Here is a 14,904-nt window from a genome sequence, read left to right on the forward strand (position 1 = left end):
CAGGCTCTCACCGTCCAGCCTCGTCTTCTACTTCTCCTTCTCCTCTCTCCTCACAATTGTCCTCCACTCCACCTTCCATCACGCCAAGCTCACATTTTTCTGCAAAAAGGCAGGCTTCCGTGGGCCTAATGTTTGAGCGTAAAAAAATGATGATGCCGGATAACCCTCTTGCCCAACGGTTGGCGGCTGGCTTGTCAGAACTCATAGCCCGCCAACTACTGCCATATAAACTGGTGGACTCGGAGGCCTTTCGCAAATTTGTGGCCATTGGAACACCACAATGGAAGGTCCCAGGAAGGAAGTATTTCTCAGAGAAGGGCATCCCAGAGCTATATGGCCATGTTCAGCGGCAAGTGAATGTATCTCTGGCACACAGTGTCGGTGCCAAGATACATCTGACCACAGACACGTGGTCTAGCAAACACGGGCAGGGAAGGTATATCAGTTTTACTGCCCACTGGGTGAACCTTCTGACGGCCGTCAAGCATGTAACCCGTGGCACCCGTGTAGATTTGGTTTTACCGCCACGGATTGCATGCAGGCCTGACTCTTCTTCTCCTCCTCCTACTCCATCCTCCTCCCTCTCCTCCTCAGCTGCCTCCTCCTTTTCCGCTGCTAGCGTCTCTTCCACTGCACCGCCCAAGCTCCCCAGAACCTATTCCACATGCCAGGTGAGACGTTGCCATGCCGTGCTGCGTCTGTTGTGCCTGGAAGCAAAGAGCCACACTGGCCCGGCACTCCTTTCAGCTTTGCGTTCACAGGCAGATGAGTGGCTAACACCGCTCAATTTGACAGTTGGTAAAGTGGTGTGTGACAACGGTGCCAATCTGCTTAGCGCATTGAAACAGGGCAAAATCACGCACGTGCCGTGCATGGCACACGTCTTAAACTTGGTCGTGCAGCGATTCCTTGTCAAATACCCTGGGGTCCAGGACATCTTGCGGCAGGCAAGGAAAATCTCGGCCCATTTCAGAAGATCTTACACGGCCATGGCTCGCCTTGCTGACATTCAGCGGCGACACCATCTGCCGGTCAGACGTCTTATTTGCGATTGCCCGACGCGATGGAACTCAACCTTCTATATGCTTGATAGGCTGCTCCAGCAGAAACGTGCAGTTAACGTCTACCTGTATGAACTCTGCGAAAGAAACGGTTCTGGGGAGCTGGGTTTTTTTTCACCGCGCCAGTGGCTGCTCATGCGCGACACATGCAGACTTCTGCGGCCATTTGAGGAGATCACCAAACTGGTCAGTCGCAGCCATGGCGCCATCAGTGACATGGTACCTTATGCCTTCTTTCTGGAGCGTGCATTGCGTCGTGTCATTGATCAGGCTGTGGAGGAGCAGGAGCGGGAAGATGAGGAAGTCGCAATGCTGGATGAATTCCCAGGGGGGGCTACTCTATCTGAGACAAGTCAACAACAGGAGTCTGATGAGGAGTCAGAGGAGGATGGTGCCGGGGCGGATGAGCAGGAGCAAGAAGAGCATGCTTTAAACCTTTCTGGGATCCCTGTTGTGCGAGGATGGGGAGAGGAGAATGAAGAGGACGACATTATCCTGGATGATGAGCAGGAGCCAGGCCACCACACCGCTTCCACTTTAGTGCAAATGGGGGCCTTCATGCTCCAGTGTTTTAATAGGGACCCCCGTATAAAAAGCATGAGGGTCAAGGACCAGTACTGGGTGGCAACGTACTTAGACCCCCGGTACAAACACAAAATGGCGGAAATGTTACCGCCGTCGCAGAGGGCTGTCAGAATGCAGCACTTCCAGGCCTTGCTTCGAGAAATGCTGCATTCTGCTTTTGCGTGCGCTGGCAGAGGAGCAATTCCCACTCCCAGAGAAGGATTTGCGGGTACCAATCCAACAGCGCCTGCAAGAAGAGGCCGGTTTGAAGATGTGTTGGTGACTTCGGATATGAGGTCATTCTTTCAGCCGACCCATCGACAGGTGTCATCCGGATCCAGCATCAGGGAACGCCTAGACCGTCAGGTGTCCGACTACATTGGGTTAACGGCCGATGTGGACGCTCTGAGGAGTGATGAACCCCTAGACTACTGGGTGGGCAGGCTTGACCTCTGGCCAGAGCTTGCCCAATTTGCAATCGAACTGTTGGCTTGCCCCTCATCCAGTGTCCTGTCCGAAAGGACGTTCAGCGCAGCAGGGGGGATTGTGACCGATAAGCGTACTCGCCTAGCTCACCACAGTGTTAACTACCTCACATTTCTAAAAATGAATGAGGCATGGATCTCGGAGGAATTCAACACATGTGACCAGTAGACCATGTATATGTCTATAAACTATTTTTTTAATCAAGCACACAGACCTTCTTAATTCATTTGGCTCACTTCCTTGACCCAAAAAAGCACACCGTACTATATGCCCCTACCCTCCTCTTTGAAGAGGTTGAGCGGTGTCATATTTCTACTGGGGCTGCTTATGATATCCCTGTGCTGTGCTGACTTCCTCCTGGGGGTTCTTATTATGAAGGGATCACACTATCCCTGTGCTGTGCTGACTTCCTCCTGGGGGTTCTTATTATGAGGGGATCACACCATCCCTGTGCTGTGCTGACTTCCTCCTGGGGCTGCTTACGGTGCTGCTGTCAGTGCTGTATGTCACGGTGCTGCTGTCAGCGCTGTATGTCACGGTGCTGCTGTCAGCGCTGTATGTCACGGTGCTGCTGTCAGCGCTGTATGTCACGGTGCTGCTGTCAGCGCTGTATGTCACGGTGCTGCTGTCAGCGCTGTATGTCACGGTGCTGCTGTCAGCGCTGTATGTCACGGTGCTGCTGTCAGCGCTGTATGTCACGGTGCTGCTGTCAGCGCTGTATGTCACGGTGCTGCTGTCAGCGCTGTATGTCACGGTGCTGCTGTCAGCGCTGTATGTCACGGTGCTGCTGTCAGCGCTGTATGTCACGGTGCTGCTGTCAGTGCTCTGTATTACGGTGCTGCTGTCAGATGCCTCTATCACGGTGCATGTGTCATTCCGGTATGTCACGCTGCTGGTGATCATCTCCTGCACCCTCTTCTTTGCCTACCCTGGTCCCTGACCTTCCCTCTCCTCCATTGCCTTCATTAGCTCCATAGTCCTGAATTGTTAGAACAATTTCCCAAATAAAATAAAAATGCTTGTAGTTATCGATCCCAAATTCACCTCATACATGTATTATGTCATTGTCCAGATGGTGGGACTACGTTTTACCCCCTAATAATTACCACGTGGCCGCAAATTCGACATGAAGGTTTGCAAAGTTCGCCTCCCATTGAAGTCAATGGGGCCCGCGGCGAACGTTCGGTTTCGCGAACGTTTGGGTCCGTTCGCATTTCGCGTTCGCGAAACGTCCCGTCGGAAGTTCGTCCATCACTACCCCTCAGTACCTGTTGAGCACGGGACTCATCTACTTTTCCTGGGCTGATCCCCTTCTTTAGGATCATCCTATGCAGGATTTTATCTAAACGTCCCATGTAGTCTGATAGTTTTTCACCTTTCTTCTGGTAGCAATGCTCTAACTGATAAGCAAGCTCAGAGATTTTCTCTGTCCCACCAAACACAATCTGTAGTACATCTAGGTACTCCTGCGCATTACAGTCTGTCCTGCTCATCTTCAGGTTGCGTACGGCCTCTAGAGCAGGCCCCTTTAGACTTTCCACAATCCTCTGCTTCTTTCTGCGCTCTGGAACTTCCCATTCCTCTAGTGCCTGTGTTGCGCTATCTAACCACTCTTCAAATCCCTCTTCTTCTGAAGGTACAGGTTTCCTCCCTGAAAACATCCGGAGTTTTCTGTACCCCGTCATCGGGTAATCTGTGGGATCCTTCTTGCACTGGGCCACAATCTCCCCCAGGACAGCACACAGTTCTGCGCTAAGGGTGGCCGGTGCTGGTCTGAGACTCTCGGGTGAGGTACGGGCCGCAGCCTGCGGTGATCCCGTTGGCGATGGCTCCTCTACGGTCTCAGTCGACCATTTCTCCCCTGGGAGGCTAATGACCACTGACTGACTTGGGTCGGCCTTAGCCGCTTCACACCACGCTCTGACTCCCTGTGGGTCCATGCCGGTACCTCTGGCGTGTTCACCGCTGTCTCAGAAATCCCGGATTTACGAGCCCCCACGTATAGCGATACCCTCACTTAAGAGGGCCGCAAGTTTGGTTTGGGTCCTGAGCACAGCTCCGCCAACCCCCCGGCAATCTGCACTACCCACTCTGGCACAGTTAGTATCTAGCAATACACATTAAATCACTTATACTCTAAATATGTGTGTGTGCGTGGGTAACTCAAGCTCATAAACAATCTTTGAAAATATATAACTGACTTTACTTGTTGTTTTATAAAAGGAATAACATGAATTGAACATTTGGTTTGCAACACATAAGCAGGTCCCTGCAGTAACCAGTAATAAAGATAAACAGAGTAATCAGCACAATAAAGTATTGCTATGCAACTCTAACGCTGCCCTTTTTCAGCTACTTCCCCGCATGGGTAAACTAACACCCAGCAATATCTACCTATGCAGTCAGGCCTGACTGATCTAGATGGAAGTCCAGTGAAACAATATTCGCTAGCAATCTTTCGGTGGTGCACTTGAAGAACAACTTTGTAATCCAAACGAATAATAAAGATAAAGCATCTGTCTTTAAAACAGCTCTCACCACCCGGACAAGTCCAAGTCCGGTTTCTCTGCCTTTTCGTCTAGGAACAGGAATCCACCGACCTCCGAGTCTTCAATCCTTCTGGTGTACTGCAGCAAAGATGAGAAGATGCCTCTCAGGTACAACTAGGCTGGCAGAGGGCTCTTTGGAAAAAAACACAAGGCCCAGGCTTCAGGCCTTGTGCCTCAGCAGTTCAGCACAGATCTCCTCTTGCTAGGAGAGGGGGGGTGTCCAAAAAGAGCGAACTAGGCCTCTCCCCCTCCTTATATGCCCTCCCCCATAAGTCTCTGGGGCATAACTCAAAACATCCTGGGAACCAGCGGGGTTCTGGGAACAGTAGTTTCATAGTCCTTAAAGAGACCCCGCTACATAAAGGACATCACTTTTGTTAGGGGAAATACCTCGCACGACTGCGCAATTGTCAGCTAAAGCGACACAGTGCCGAATCGCAAAAAGTGCTCTGGTCAGGGAGGGGGTAAATACTTCCGGGGCTGAAGTGGTTAAGACTCTCCCATTGACCATGCCCATTGTTCGCCATGGTTCACTATGCATGCCACAGATCATCATCTCCCTGGTAGGGGTCCCAGTGCAGTATTTTGCCGAGGGGACCATGATGTTAAGGTGGCACTGCCCATAAGAGGCTCGTGGTGCCTTTACTGGGTCACCAGCTCTAGGTCTCCTGCCACCCTCCATGTCGCCGAGCTTGGTGCCCCTCCTCTAAAAAAAAAAAAAAAATGTCTGCCACGTGGCGGCCATCTGTAAGCCTGGGGGCCCCATAATCTCTTATTGCCCGGGGGCCCCATAAGTTGTCAGTCCGCCCCTGTGGCTGCGGGACACTAGTTGTGCTAGCCACCTCACCAGCTTGAACTGCACTTATGGGACTCGCCACGTCACCAAGTGTTACTGCAGTGCTGGATGTACGACCAGGATGTACTAGGCCCCTGGTTCTTGCCAGTTCACCAGAAAGATGAAGGCCACTAATACTGGCTTTCTTCTCTAAAAGAGAGCCCTGCGGTTCTTGCACCTCAACAATAGCAAAAGAACGGGGTCGGGTACGCCTGACCTTGGCAGGGACCACTACTCTGTCGTCAGAGATATCTGTCAGGGTGCCACTGCTCTCTACAGGTTCGTAATCTGAGCCTGAATCTGACAGATGGGTGAGTTCCTTTTCACTCTCATCTGTCATGCTCATAAACGTGTAGGCCTCTTCACTACTATACCTTTTATTTTGGACATTTGACTCTGTGAATGCTGAAGTTATGTGTTTAATGTTTTGTAAACGCAGGTGCTAGCAGATATCTGGGCTGATCCTGCTAATGCTGCATTTTTGGGAACTCTAAACTATTTGGGAAGCGAATCTAGTTCTGATCAGATCAAAGATATCGATCCATACAGACACTATACTACTAGTGTTAGCGCTACTGCCACTAATCTGATGCTGCTTGGGGCAACACAGATCCCAATATCACCTAACTGATATCACCCACCGGGTGATCAGGGGGTTAAACCTTTTATTAGGTAATGTACGGCAGGTGCCCTAAAGCTATAAAAACTAACTAACTAATCAGCATTACCCGTGACACTTATACAGTGATCACTGGTGACAGGGGGTGATCAAGGGGTTAAACGTTTATTAGGGTGGTTTGAGGGGTCCCTAGACCTCTATGGGTCTACTACTAAGTACCCTAATGCTGATTAGTGTCACAAATTACACCAGTACAGTGATCAAAGAAAAATGTGAACACTGCACTGGGTGACAAAGTGGCAGGGAGTGAAGAGGTGACTGCATTCACAGTTGTCCTTAGAATCCATTAACAGCAATGGAGAACAACCAAGGTTTCGGTCCAAACTTGTATTCAGACTAAACCTTGAACACATCCTGAGTCACAAATGCAACTGTCTCTTGTTCAACAATGTCTCTGTAATAGGTTCACTATACATTTGTATTCCTCAGCAGTTAAATGCGACAGTTTGCAAAGTTCTGAGACAGATTTATTGCTGAAAACAAGATGGATTCTCGCTATAAATAGATGCGTAATGCAGAAGTGATCAGGGTCAGGTTTAATTTATTTCATTCTGCCCACAGTGCTATTCTAGAGCACCAGAGGAAGGAATATATGACTCAAACTGTAACTTTGTATTCAATCTGTCCCACAATATGTTTCACTGCTCCAGTTTAGCATTGCTTTGCCGTGTAACAGAATTGATAAATGTCCCTCAGTTTTTCTGTCTCTTTTTAAAAATCTTTTATTTGTTTGCAATTAATTCATAATGTGAGGTACGGGCCAATTGATAATCCTCCCACAGATGTGCCCAGATGTGAATCTATCCTAATTAATTTAACAAAAATCCATCTATACATGTCCATTTCAATGCCTACACCCATAATGTGTTTTTTTGTAAATTCTTTCTGTGACCTACTCTATAAGATGAGTATTTTTGACATTTATGATATGATCTCCAACTTTTAGTGAAGTTTAAATAGTTTATTTGGACCAAGCTTCACTAAACAAACAATGACCTTCACTACTAAATGTGCCTGCTGTGTACTCTGTATAAACTGTATGTATCCTCGGCTACATACAGTATACAGTTCTGTGTTTAAGCAGTGGGATGGGAAATTTCAGAAAGGGGTACAGAGATTTATATGTTTTGCTTCTTTCTGTCCAAACTCTCATTACCTCAGTGATGCAACAATGTGTCTATGTACTGTATAGCTAAAAACCACATATTTATCAAACCTTATGACCTTGATAAATACTATAACTACATAAACTTCACTGATTAAAATAACCTCAGCAGGATTCTTTTCAGTAAGAACATCAAAGTATATATGGGCTATGCTATACATATGAGTATTCTGTAGAATACTTTTTAATGGATTAACCTTTCGTGACAGGCTTAGTAATACTTACAGACAAACATCAAAGAATGCTTCATGAATGTAAAAAAAATCTCACAGTTTTCAAGCCTCTTAAAAGTGTATTGCTCATAGTTAATGTTTACATAAATGCATGCAGTTTGGGTACATCACACATAAATTGTCCAATTAGCACACTTCGCATTGACATAAAGTTCAGTGTTTTTGTATAAAAAGCACATTCTTAGCCTGCAAAGAGACAGATTGTTTCCTACAGCCTCTTTCATCCACTACCCTCAACAACTCAAAGAATAATCATGACTGGAGTAAAAGGAGGTCACGGACACGGTCAGCAGACCCAGCAGTGTCAGACTCAGCAGTGCCAAACCCAAACACAGCAATGTCAGACTCAAGAACAGCAGTGTCAGCAAGGACAACAAGGAGGCCATGGTGATCACGGTCAATCAGGGCAGCATGGCAACCAGGGTAATCATGGTAGTCATGGAGGTCATGGAGGTCAAGGGGGCCATGGAGGTCATGGTGGTCAAGGTCAAGGACACCAGGGACACCATGGTGGGCTAGGCCAAGGACACCATGGTGGGCAAGGTCAAGGACACCATGGTGATCATCAAGGAGCACACTGAAATTGTAAGTACCATTTGTTGTAGCTTTAATACAAAAAAAAGAAAAGAAACAGTGATTTCAGTCAATTTTTGAAGGAGCACACAGCTGTAAAAAAATATAATGCTACGGCTCTGATATTATTATATAAAGCAACGAGGAAATAAGAGTGGGTACTGTGGCATGTGAAGGTAGGTAGAAGAGAGCATAACTTTTTTACCCACTTTCAGTATTCACAGAACTATTACAAATATTGCAGATAAAGACTTTGCTATGTAAACAAACGTACAGTGTTGTCTTTATGGTTCATGTAGAAAACAGAAATCAACATGGGCAGATTTTTTGAAAAACAGATAAAAAAAATAATTTTAAGCCATAAGTATCTAAAAAAACTGTGTTTTTTAACACACAGATTAATTTGTCTAAATTGACTAATATTTAGCAATCTACATAATTTTACTGCATTTGTTTTGGAGCACTATGTGAAATTATTACTTATACTCTTGGAGTATAGGGCAATTACAAGCTGCAGTCAGGAAGGGAGAGAAGGGCCATTTCATCCACAGTAATGTGTCTGTAACCTTCAATAAGAATGCTGAACGGTTTAACTCTTTCATGACCAAAGGTCATTGATGCCTAGATGTCCAGTCCAAATTTATTAGTGTCATCCTGTGTCGGTTAACTTGACAATATTTGACCAATTTGCATATCTAATGCATTTTCTTAAAGTTGAATTCTGGACTGCTAATAAAGTTCACTGTGAAAGCAATGATAAAGATAAGTATATTTCCTAGGATTAAATGATCAATAGACTCTTAAACTGGCTATGCACTGATTGAAATTCATTTAATTCAGCAGTGATCAGCCAAATTTTGATTAATGTGTGGCCATCACTAATTAACATAGATCTATTGTTTTAAGGATTTCTGTAGAAGGGACAACACGTTCCTTAATCAGCGTCTGCAGACAATCAGTGTATTCTAACATCACTGTCAGAATACAATGTCCCGGCAGGAATTCCTCCTCCACTATCTTCCTGTTGGCTGAATAAAAAAAAAAAAAAAAAACTAACTGTGGATGGCCAGCTTTAGAATACAAGTAGGGGTGCACTCACAACTTAAGCTTTAAATACATAGTTACATAGTTACATAGTTAGTAAGGTTGAATAAAGACACCAGTCCAACCTGAGTGAGTGTCTACAATTGTCCCTATCTCTGTACATTGCACACTCACATTGGTCCCTACCCTCAAGGAGCCCACAATCCAAGGTCCCCATTCATATACTAGGGCCAATTTGGGACAGAAGCCAATTAACCTACCTGCATGTCTTTGGAGTGTGGGAGGAAACTGGAGTACCCAGAGGAAACCCACGCAGGCACAGGGAGAACATGCAAACTCCAAGCTGGTAGTGTCGTGGTTGGGATTCAAACCAGCGACCCTTTTTACTGCTAGGTGAGAGTGCTAACCACTACACCACTGTGCCGCCCTGCAACTTAAATTTGGTATACTGTTTTACAAAAAATACAGTTTTTTAGTATATACTGACAAGAACCCCTTTCACCTTCATCATTAGTTCTTTTGGAACTGTGACTATATTGGACAATTACAAGTTATAACCTCCTTAACATTAACAATGACGTTGTTTTGGCTTTGAATTTTATTTAGAAATGCTTAATCTCTAACATTATTCAGGGAAACTATTTTTGCATTTTACCGCTCAGGGTAAATGTCAAGGAGGCCCTACAATAGCAGGGCGGTGATACTAATACATTTAGAAACCGTGTTTTAAAACATCATCTATAGAAAACCTTGTACATTGTATTTGTTTTCAGTTTCATGGGTGCGCACATTTTTTTAAAAAGCAGTAAGCCAAACACAATCATTGACTGTAATGTTAATGTTACTATGCAGAGTTTTTCAGTATTGAATTTTATGATTTATAATCAGTTTTAGACCATCAATAATGGGCTACTGTGGTTACCTCAAACTGTAGACAAGTACAATATTTATCTGTCCAGAGTACGGACTATTGCTGATTTTATGCTAAAGCTGGCCATAAATTATACAATATAATTGTAGAATTCCCACATCATACAATATGACTGTAGACTTGCCCATACCTACTGTATGTAGTACTTACACCAACTTAAGCAATTTATTCACTTACTGTATATTCAACATATTAAACTATTGCACTACATAGTCGCTATCCTCAATGAGATTTTAAATATCAATGTTGCCAGCTTCACAGCATGGATCATGGTTACTCATCTTTCCCCTATTGTAAATTAATTAGTTAACTAGTAGTATAAACATCAAATGGACTTTTAATAACAGTGTTTTTTTTTTTTTTTGTGAGAATTACTTTACAAATAGGCATTCCAATCAATAATTATATTTATACTCCATTTGTTTAAACACCAACGCATTGTTTTTAATGTAACACAATGTTGTACATGTTTAGAATTTTGGTATCAACAAAGAGGTACTAAGATTTACTAAAACATGTACACACAGAATCTGGTGCAGCTGTGCAAAGTAGCCAGCTTCTAACCAACAATAAAACCTGGAATCTGATTGGTTACTATGCACAGATGTACCAGATTGTATGTGCACCAATTTTAGTACATCAATCCCTGAGTTATTCTCTGAACAATTAAGCAGATGTGAGTTTAAACATGCTAATTTGAGCTCATGACATAGAAAATATGAACTGCCTGATTCCTTGATAAAGCATTTTAATCTACTCTATATGACTGAGTTTTCTGAATTGTTTGTTTTCTTGTTCTAGAATATGAACAAATGAAAATGAAGATTTTGGCCGACTTGGAACGAAACAGCCTATGATCATCAGACAAATCACCTAACTTATCTAAGATACAAATAAATCTTAATTTATTGCAGATTTGTTGGCTTTTTTCTTTATCTTAAATCTGAACTCTGGACAGATATAATAACTATTTGATCAATTCTAATGACCATTAAAAAATGGTTACATTATTTTTTTCATAGAGTTAGACTATAACTTGGTATCAGCCTCGTCCAAGTCTCTACACAACAGCACGCAGACAGATAGGCCAGCTCTAGGAACCAATTTGGGCTCTGTTTCTTAGAGCTAATATGTTTACAGGATAAGGACAGCATCAGTAGGGATGTGACCTCATTAGCTGCTGCCCCTTCTCAGAAAGCCCAGGCTAGGATCCTACAGTGACTGGTATGACTATACCTGTAAACAGTAATAAAGAACTTGAGTGGGATATGTTTCTTCACAAAAAGGTGAAAAACAAACAGTGAAACAAATTATATATATATATATATATATATATATATATATATATATATAGAAAAAATGTAAACTGCGCTAGGATAAATAGTGTAAAATAGACAAAACTAACAAAAATAGGCAGCAGCAATAAATGTGATATGACACCCAACAGTAATAGAGAATATGCAAAGCCGCGCCAACCCTCCCCTACATATATAATATAAATTCAAATTAAAAAATAAAGACTAGTACAATTAAGTAATAGACTTCAAAAAATGTGAAGGTGACCAAAAAAGCCAAAAATGGCATAAAATAAAAATAAAAATAAATATAAATAGTCCAATTTAAGAAAAGTTCACAGGTGAATCCAAATGACGGACATAAGTGTTCTTAAATGACAGCACCACAGTGGTTCAACACTTTCCAAGGCGCGTGAGATACCCGTCACCATATGTTGAATGCGCTTACCAGAAAATATATGGAATGAAGCATATATAAATGATAAATGGATGACGTCCAGGTTAACCTTCCTCAGCTGGGTCAGCACTCCATCCATTAGCGGTGTTTCCAAGGTAATAATCTGTTCAGTGGTCTCGATATGAAACACTCAGAGGCCCACAGAAAAGAAAGGGACTGACATAGCGTAATAACGTAGGAACAGTTTAATGAATAAAAGTAATGCACTTACAGGTTTGTAGATAAAATACAGCATATAGGAGCAAATATAAAAAGCCGGCCGGCAAACAGGAGCCCGTCCTCCTCTCCTACAACGTGGTGGCGTCACTGCGTGCCTTCCCAGACGCGTTTCGTCATACCGGACGTTGTCAATGGGGAACGGGCAGCGCAGTGACGCTCCGCCTAATATAGCAAACGAAGGGAACCAAGCCTCGTATTGAGATACGAGGCTCAGTAACGCCCCGCCTAATAGAACTAACGAAGGGAACCAGGCCTCGTTTTGAGATGCAAGACTTAGTCAACCAACGCCATTTCGAAAAATGGCAAATAACCCAAATACGAGCGCTGTCTATCCGAAGTTAAAATGTTATAGTAACCCGTAACGAACACCCCTAACATCCATTAAACGGAACATCGTGAATGTAAATTCCGTCCAATATATGTATTACGTGTTTAAAAAAGGAGACAAAAATAATAAGTAAATATGCTCATTTAGCACAAATAGAAAGTTGGCAATATATAAATCACATAGCACTTCTTAATCGCATATCTCTCCGTGAAGCACGAACGAAAAGTTAGTTAAGTAGTGAAAACGAAGGAATTACATCCAGTCCTTCTGACGTGATTGGCGCGAAAAAAGGCGTCTGCATAAATGGTGTCATATGTCTAATAGTATACTGACAATGTGAAAAATTTCATACCCTTCGCAATATCCGAAAAGGATAGAAAATTCAAAGTAAGTAAATAAAATAGGATCATTGGAAAAAATATGATCATTGGAAAAAATATGAGTTGGATCCCCGCACATGAGCCAAACCCCATAGCAACATAGAAAATAAAAATAAAAAAAAATAAAAAGCCTAATTCTTACGAACAATAGACCGTCTATAGTAAGAGAGTCCCTATATACAAAATAAAATACTGTATATGCCTGGTTATTAGACCAGCCGACAAGGGGGGTGCAATTGTGGTATTGGATCGGGCTGATTATGAAACTGAGATCAACAGAATCTTGAGTGACACCAATACTTACATCCAATTACCCTCTGATCCAAAACTTACCTACATCAGGGAATTGGAAAAGCTGGTAAAAACGGGACAGGGGGCGGGTCTTCTGGACCAAAAGGAATCTCTCTTTTTGGTTCCTAGGGCCCCACGTACACCGATCTTGTACTACTTGCCAAAAATACATAAGAATCCTGTCTGCCCCCCGGGAAGACCCATCATTAGTGGTATTGATTCCATCACTTCCCGGGTGGGCAGATATTTAGATTCATTTTTACAACCTTTGGTCCAGAAGACCCCCTCCTATGTTAAAGACTCTAGACATGTCATTAACCTCTTGGAAGATTTGTCTGCAGGGCCTGAGACTTGGATGGTCACGGCAGATGTGACCTCCTTGTATACGAGTATTCCTCACAGCCTGGGTTTTGAGGCGGTTCATTCTTATCTTGATAGAGACCCTAGGCTTTCCACTCAACAGGTGTCCTTCCTGATGTCCCTTCTGCGGTTTGCGGCTTCCCACAACTATTTTTGGTCTGGGGGCCAATACTACAGACAGACAATGGGAGTTGCCATGGGGGCAAAGTATGCCCCCAGCCTGGCTAATCTCTTTATGGCCAGATGGGAGGAGGATGTCATCTATGCCCACGACATGCCTCAGATTGTTTTGTGGGCCAGGTATATAGATGACATCCTCCTCCTCTGGGATGGCCATGAGCGAGATTTAAGACTTTTTATGGATTCTTTGAACGTTAACGAAAGGGGCATACATCTCAGTTATGAGATAAGCCAGGTGAGAATAAACTTTTTAGACCTTAATATCACTATAGAGAAAGATCGTTTTGTCACCTCAACGTTCTTTAAAGATACTGACCGGAACTCCTTCTTCCCGACTGATAGTTGCCATCATGTCCCCTGGCTTCGATCAGTTCCCAAAAGTCAATACATCCGATTGAGGCATAACTGCTCTGAAGTTGAGGAATTTTTGACAGAGGCCAAGGTTCTCACCTCCAGATTTTTAGAAAAAGGATATCAACAAGATTTCTTAACTAAGACTCTTAATGAAGTGACCAATATTCACCGTGCTGATCTGTTGGCCGAAAGGGGCCCACGGGTTAATGACACCCAAGGAAAAGTCCCCTTTATTACTACCTACTCTTTTCAACAGAAGAGTATAAAGAAATTGATAAATAAACACTGGCACATTGTTAGTAGCGATGCTATCATGAAGAATGTGGTTAGCGAGAGGCCCCAAATAGTGTTTAGAGGAGCATCGTCAGTTCGTCATCACTTGGCACCAAATGTCATAGACCCTCCAGCTAGGGGTAGGGTTTTTTTTGATCAACTCACAGGATTCTACAAATGCGGTAAGTGTAGGGTCTGTTCCTTGAATTCTTGTCTTCAGAGACGGACCACCACTTTTCGCAGTACAGCTACTGGATTAGACCATACTATTAAACCATGTATCACATGTGCCACTGTGGGAGTGGTGTACATGTTGCAGTGCCCTTGTGGGCTGCAATATGTGGGACGCACAAAGCGCCCCCTACAGGTGAGACTCAATGAGCATATAAGTAATATTCTCATCGGTTTCCCCAACCACTCTGTGTCTAAACACTATTTGAATTTTCACAGCAAAAACCCCTCTAAGACCCTTTTCTTGGGGATTGACAAATATAAGCCTCATTGGCGGGGCAGCTCTTTAGTAAGAGAAATTTCTAAACTAGAAATGTCTTGGGTCCACCGTCTCAAAACCTATACCCCTTTTGGGCTTAATATTGACACTGATGTCAATGCTTTCATTGATAATTCTTAGTTTAACCTCTTTTCTT

General features: G+C 43.7%; 1 long non-coding RNA gene across 1 annotated transcript; it reads left to right on the plus strand.

The window, feature by feature from the left end:
• Positions 1-7,714: 7,714 nt before the first annotated feature.
• LOC143929889 (uncharacterized) lies at positions 7,715-11,033 on the plus strand. Its single transcript, XR_013262623.1, has 2 exons — positions 7,715-8,157; positions 10,922-11,033. It is a non-coding gene; the product is annotated as an uncharacterized LOC143929889 (long non-coding RNA).
• Positions 11,034-14,904: the final 3,871 nt, after the last annotated feature.

The sequence above is a fragment of the Lithobates pipiens genome, unplaced genomic scaffold (assembly GCF_037356315.1).
Source record: "Lithobates pipiens isolate NorthernLeopardFrog02 unplaced genomic scaffold, aLitPip1_a1.2 Scaffold_25, whole genome shotgun sequence".
Lineage (NCBI taxonomy): Eukaryota > Metazoa > Chordata > Amphibia > Anura > Ranidae > Lithobates > Lithobates pipiens.